This window comes from Schistocerca cancellata, chromosome 3, assembly GCF_023864275.1.
Source record: "Schistocerca cancellata isolate TAMUIC-IGC-003103 chromosome 3, iqSchCanc2.1, whole genome shotgun sequence".
Classification (NCBI taxonomy): Eukaryota; Metazoa; Arthropoda; class Insecta; order Orthoptera; family Acrididae; genus Schistocerca; species Schistocerca cancellata.
The window spans coordinates 911,663,263-911,669,809 of NC_064628.1; the positions used below are offsets into that span (position 1 = coordinate 911,663,263).

General features: G+C 43.9%; 2 non-coding genes across 2 annotated transcripts; both read right to left on the bottom strand.

The window, feature by feature from the left end:
* Positions 1 to 1,268: 1,268 nt before the first annotated feature.
* Trnal-caa (transfer RNA leucine (anticodon CAA)) lies at positions 1,269 to 1,343 on the bottom strand. The gene has a single exon. It is a non-coding gene; the product is annotated as a tRNA-Leu (tRNA).
* Positions 1,344 to 6,137: 4,794 nt separating this feature from the next.
* Trnat-ugu (transfer RNA threonine (anticodon UGU)) lies at positions 6,138 to 6,212 on the bottom strand. The gene has a single exon. It is a non-coding gene; the product is annotated as a tRNA-Thr (tRNA).
* Between the last annotated feature and the right edge of the window lie 335 nt (positions 6,213 to 6,547).

Below are 6,547 nucleotides of genomic sequence, written 5' to 3' on the forward strand. Positions count from 1 at the left end.
GTGATTTTGAGTGGTGAATCACACTAACGGAAATTTTTCAAGGTTGCGTATATTTTGCCACAAAATAGTATAAACAGTTGGTAGTAAAGCAGAAACTATGTAAACAAGACACAACGTAAACAAATGCAATGTGCAAAACGGTAGACAAAATTATTGTTCGTTTTTTCCAACTTAACTGATTCGCATCCACATTCCGACACCTGGTTAATGTGCTCAGTACGGGGTGTGACTGCCTCTGGCAGCAATACAGGCCTGACGATAACGGGACATTCTGTGGATGATGTCCTCAATCTCGTGTTGAGGCAGTAGCGCCCATTCTTCCTACAGAGCTGCTCGCAAGTGTTGGAGAGTGATTGGTGGACGCTGATCGTGACGCACTCCCTAGTGCGTCCCAGACATGCTCTATGGGATTCAAATCGGGAGAGCGAGCAGGCCACGCTATACGTGAAATATCTTCCGTTTCCAAGAAAACATCAACCACCCGTGCCCTATGAGGTCGAGCATTATCGTCCATCAATACCAAGTCTGGGCCCACAACACCTCGCAAAAACCGCATAAGAGGTTCCAAGATCTCGTCACGATACCTGACAGCAGTTAAACCTTGCCGATTCACGCGTGTTCCACGTTAGCTCCAAATTGTAATCCGTCGACAATCACTCTCCAGACCAAATCAGAGTTCATCTGTGAAAAGAACTTTGGTCTGTTATTCGACCGTCAGGTGGCATGTTGGTGACTCCATTCTAGACGTTCCCTTCTGCGAAGACGCGTCATAGATGTACGTACAGCAGGTTTCCGAAAATTAAGGCCACTTTGCCGAAGCTTCCTGTACACCGTTTGCCTCCAAACAATATATGCAGTGGATCTGCGACGTCGTATGCCATTTGCCGTGCAGTATTAAGGCGGTACCGTCATGCCATTACAGCCAAATAACAGTCCTCTCTGAAACTTCCTGGCAGATTAAAACTGTGTGCCCGACCGAGACTCGAACTCGGGACCTTTGCCTTTCGCGGGCAAGTGCTCTACCAACTGAGCTACCGAAGCACGACTCACGCCCGGTACTCACAGCTTTACTTCTGCCAGTATCTCGTCTCCCACCTTCCAAACTTTGCAGAAGCTCTCCTGCGAACCTTGCAGAACTAGCACTCCTGAAAGAAAGGATATTGCAGAGACATGGCTTAGCCACAGCCTGGGGGATGTTTCCAGAATGAGATTTTCACTCTGCAGCGGAGTGTGCGCTGATATGAAACTTCCTGGCAGATTAAAACTGTGTGCCCGGCCGAGACTCGAACTCGGGACCTTTGCCTTTTGCAGGCAAGTGCTCTACCAACTGAGCTACCGAAGCACGACTCACGCCCGGTACTCACAGCTTTACTTCTGCCAGTATCTCGTCTCCCACTCACCGGGCGTGAGTCGTGCTTCGGTAGCTCAGTTGGTAGAGCACTTGCCCGCGAAAGGCAAAGGTCCCGAGTTCGAGTCTCGGTCGGGCACACAGTTTTAATCTGCCAGGAAGTTTCATATCAGCGCACACTCCGCTGCAGAGTGAATATCTCATTCTGGGAACAGTCCTCTCTTTCTAATGCCACACGTGGGCAGCCGTGCCCTGGTATTTGGGATACAGTCTCATTCTCTGTAATATGTAGCCACATCCAAGGAAAAACGGAACGGTTCACATTAAGCCATCGAGCCATATCAATTTGCTACTGTCCTGCTTCCATATTTCCTATGGCACTCCACCACAGAGAGTCTGCTAGGCATCTTCTCTGTGCCATACTGCACCGTCTGTGACTTTGTACACAGCGATTGTGGATGTGGAACTACCCGGAAAACACTACCCTGTTTGATAGGGGCCCTGACATCATTGTGGCGTGGTTGTCCGCTGACCAGAATGGCATCTTCCGTTCAGAATACGATCGTACGAACATCTGTTGATAGTTTGTATGATTATATCATGAATTAGACACAGGACGGGGAAAATGCAATTTGTCGCTTTAATTTTGGACACCAGTGTATGTGCAGTCTGGACGATTTGGTGTTTTTCGTGCTAAGGGTTTGTTGCCCCCCCCCTCCCTTATTACGCTTAACAAAACACTAAATTCCGAATGATATGAAAACATTTTACAGCATTGTGCACTGAGTGTAGTAGAGAAAGCATACAATGATAAAGCAGCATCTGTGATGCAATGGTTTGTGGACAGTAACATTTCGGAAATGGACTCCCTTCCCCGAGTCGCGACCTGAATCCAGTGGAACACATTTTGAATCAATTAGAACGTCGACGTCACTCCAGACCCTAGCGTCTAATATCACCCCCTCTGTTTTGGGCCCTTGATTAAAAATGGGCTCCGTTCCTCCACAGACATTCAGACACCTTATTGAAATCGTTTCCAGCAGAGTTAAAGCCGCAATAAAGGCGAAGGGAGGAAACATCCGATATTAATGTTCACTAATAGGTATCCGGATTTTTTTGTCACATCGTAAACACACTCAAGTCCAAACAAAAATCAGGATCGCCTAAGAAATATAACAATTAGCACTGAAAGCACATTTATTACGAACAGCAGCGCATTCCCAGACCAGAACTCGACTCCTGGAAGAATAGTGCTGCTATTTATACAAACATCATATGTACAAGGTATTTCGAGAACCTTCGCAAAGTGATAAATGCGAAATAACAAAGATGGTAAGGTGTGACCTAACGGCCCGCAGGGCGCCAGCCGGTGACGCTGACCACTACACGGTATTATATGCACCACAGGGAACACACAAAGATATCTGGAACGACAGTGTCTCCCGCCAAGTACGAGGGCCTGGAGAGAAATTTCGCCTGAAGCTACGCAGCCAACATTACATAACAGTCGTGCGTTTTCTTCTGCAAGACTGTTCTCAGCCGCATTCTGCAACGGCAATGAAGATGCTCCTGCATCGTTTTCAGTTGGCTATGTTTGATTACCCACAATACAGCCCGTAATTGTCTCACTCTGAGTTTCATCTCTGCTCACATGAACCGCTGGCTGTGTAGACAACATTTTGGCACAGACAACGAGCTGATGGCCAGCGGAGAATATTGGCGGAAAGCACTGGCGGCTGCCTCCTATAACGAGGGTATTGGAAAGTTGGTACAACGCTACGACAAATTTCCAATTCGGATCGGCGACTATGGAGATAAGGAGCTGGAAGTTGTAGCTAACTGTTGCAAATAAAACAGTTTTGATTTTCACTATAGTTTCCATTTCGCGACCTATCGTTCCTTACTTTCCGAATAGCCCTCGTATTTCAGCCTGCTTGGTTTCCCTCTACCAATACTTCCATTCATTATCAGATTGACGGTTCCTTGATGCCTAAGTATCTATCTTATGCACCGATCCCTTCTTTTATTCATATTGAGTCATAATATCTGTTCTCCATAGATCGATTCAGTACCTCCTTATTTGTTATTCGTTCTACCCACCTAATTTTCAACACTCTTCTGTAGCACGACATATCGAAAGCTTCTGTTCTCATCTTGTCTGAACTGTTTATCGTCGAAGTTTCACTCCAGATAAATTTCCTCATAAAAGACTTCCTGACACAAAAATTTATAATCGTTGTTAACAAATTTTTCTTTTACAGAAACGCTTTTCTTGCTGTTGATAATCTGCAGTTTATATCCTCACTTCTTCGGCCATCGTCAATTACTGTACTAACCGAAATAGCATAACTCATTGACTACTTTTAGTGTATTATTTCCTAATCTAATTCCCTCAGCATTATCTGATTTAATTCGACTACTTGTTTTAGTTTCGTTGATCCTCCTTTCAAGGTATTACCCATTACGATAAACTGATCTTCCACGTCATTGACCGGCTCTGACAGAATTACAATGCCAACAGAAAATCTCGAAGTTTTTACTTCTTCTCACTGAACCTTAATTACCTCTCCAAAAATTTTCTATTTCCTTACTGCTCGCTGATTGTACCGACGAATAACATCGGGGACGGACTACACCCTTGTTTCAGTTCGTTCCCAACTACTACTTCATTTTCACTTCCTGCGACTCTTTATAACTGTAATTTGGTTTTCTGAAGAACTGGTGGACACAGTCACAGATTCGAATCCTGCCTCGGACATGGATGTGTGTGATGTCCTTAGGTTAGTTAGGTTTAAGTAGTTCTAAGTACTAGGGGACTGATGACCTCAGAAGTTAAGTCCCATAGTGCTCAGAGTCATTTGAACAGCCCTGTGGCCTCTTTCCTTATGATGTGTTATAATTCGTTGTTTAAGTGTACATGACTGTACTAGCCGAATATGTAGTATTACGTTTGTGCTGTATAATGATGATGAAGAGAGAGGGAGAAACCCTTTGCCGCAACATAGCCTACTACTACATAGCGCCAAAGGGGCCGCCGGGCATAACGTCTCCATTCCAAGGACGGATCAGTATCAACGGGACCACTTGCCCTCTCTTCAAGAGATGCTGAGGAGAAGTTTTGAACTTAATCCAAAGTCATTGGTGGGGCGACTGGTGATCTGTAACGTTACATCACCACCTCTCTCGTCTTATTGCTGGGCAGATACTGGCGGAGAAAATTTATTCCACCGCCAGGATTGAAACTGACTATCTCAGAGTCGAGCACCACTACAGAAACATGCGTTAATGACGTCTGCCGATTGTAGGAAAGGGCTTTAATTATCATTCTACAAGTTGACTGACGCCTCCGAAAATTGAATGTCCCCCGGTCTGAAGCACATTTTGACTGTAATGAGTTTCCCATCACCTTTGGCCTCTGTTGTTATTGACAACAACTCTCACCCTGGATCGTATAGTCGAGAGGTCCGAGTTCTCCACCCGTCTCGTTTCTGCAAGAAACTCCAGTGAAAGGCTACCATCTCCACGTGAAAATTCAGAATTCCTCTGTTAATTATCTCCCCCACCCTTCCAGAAAAAAGAACATACTCCTATTTCAAAAACAGGTGGTGAAGACGATGTTGACTGTGTTTCACGATAACAGTGACTACGCTTAGATAAAATTGTGCTTTCAAGTAGAGCAGCAGGTAAGAAATTCCATCAGCAAGTGTTAAAACGGTTGTTAACTCGAATACAACGAGTTCCCTACATCTTTCCCTTTTTTTGTTGGTGTTGGACAACAGTGCACCAACAAGTTCGACAACAATAAATCGACAGTTCTTCGCTGAGAAGCAAGTCTCTACGTTTCACCATCCACCTTATCCACCATATTTCTCACCCCCAGGATTTCTCTCCCCTAAACTCAAAATGCATTCGAAGGATTCCAACTTCGACTCTGTTAAGGATTTCCAAAAATCTTTGTGCCCACCTTACGAAAATACCGTAATCTAGTCTGATACTTCGTATTCTAAAATTATGAAGAATAATATTTGTTGTTTGTAATGATTTATTGTATCAGATTCCGGAACTGTTTTAAATTTTTCAGTAAAACTTAACCCAAAAATTTTTTCGCAACGTATATTCAGGTGCAACACCCTTCTTAGACATATGTATAATTTTAGAAAGTATGTTGTGAATGAAAATCAAGGACTGTTAGCGAAATTTGAATGTATTTTTTTAAAGTTTCTATTAATGTTCATGAAGTATCCCCCCACTCGATGTAAACACTACGGAAAATGTGTTGGTGCTACTAAGATTGTACTGATACATATTCTCAGGTTCTGCACCCTAGTTATATATCATTACCTATTTAAAATATATGTTGTTAATAAAAGTTACACACACTTAACTGAATTTGCTTTTTTGTGATGGGCACAAAATATCCCTTTAGGTATTGCGTATTATGGAAAATGCGATGTTATTGCAATGGTTAAAGATCCCTTTTGCGAAGTTTAATGAAATTACAAATACGTGAACAGGCTTCAGTGTTCATAGAACTTGCATCTGACTAGAGTGGGAAGTTATCAACGTTTCTTAGAAATTTTTGTAGTGTCCTTAATCCATTTTTATTGCATCTTACACTTCTCGACACAAATGGCAAGATATATGAATTTGGTGTCTGTTCTTTCGGACATATCTGAAAGAACAGATACCGTCGGTGACCATGCTCTCTTAGAATGAAATGATAATTAAATCAAGACCCTAAGCTGTCGACAGGCGTTGATGTACATCAACGGTGACAGTTGAAATTGTGTGCCTCGACCGGGACTCGAACCCGGGATCTCCTGCTTACATGGCAGACGCTCTATCCATCTGAGCCACCGAGGGCACAGAGGATAGTCCGAAAGAACAGATACAATCTTCATATATAGTTAAGGCTAACCGTCCATTGACCTCCTTCTTTTGTGCTGGATGCACACGCATTGCCCGAACTCTTACGGGACTCGGAACGATTGTCTGCCGCGATTAACGAGTGTAGTGGACAGGGGCACTACTAATGTACTGTGTGGACATTAAGTTGAGAATGTCTCATGGGGAGCGTGCAAGGGATAAGTCCCTGCACTCGCACTATCCTCTGTGGCTCAGATGGATGCCGGCACGGTAACTCAGCGCGTTCGGTCAGAGGGTTAGCTGCCCTCTGTAATAAAAAAACTGAGTTAATGG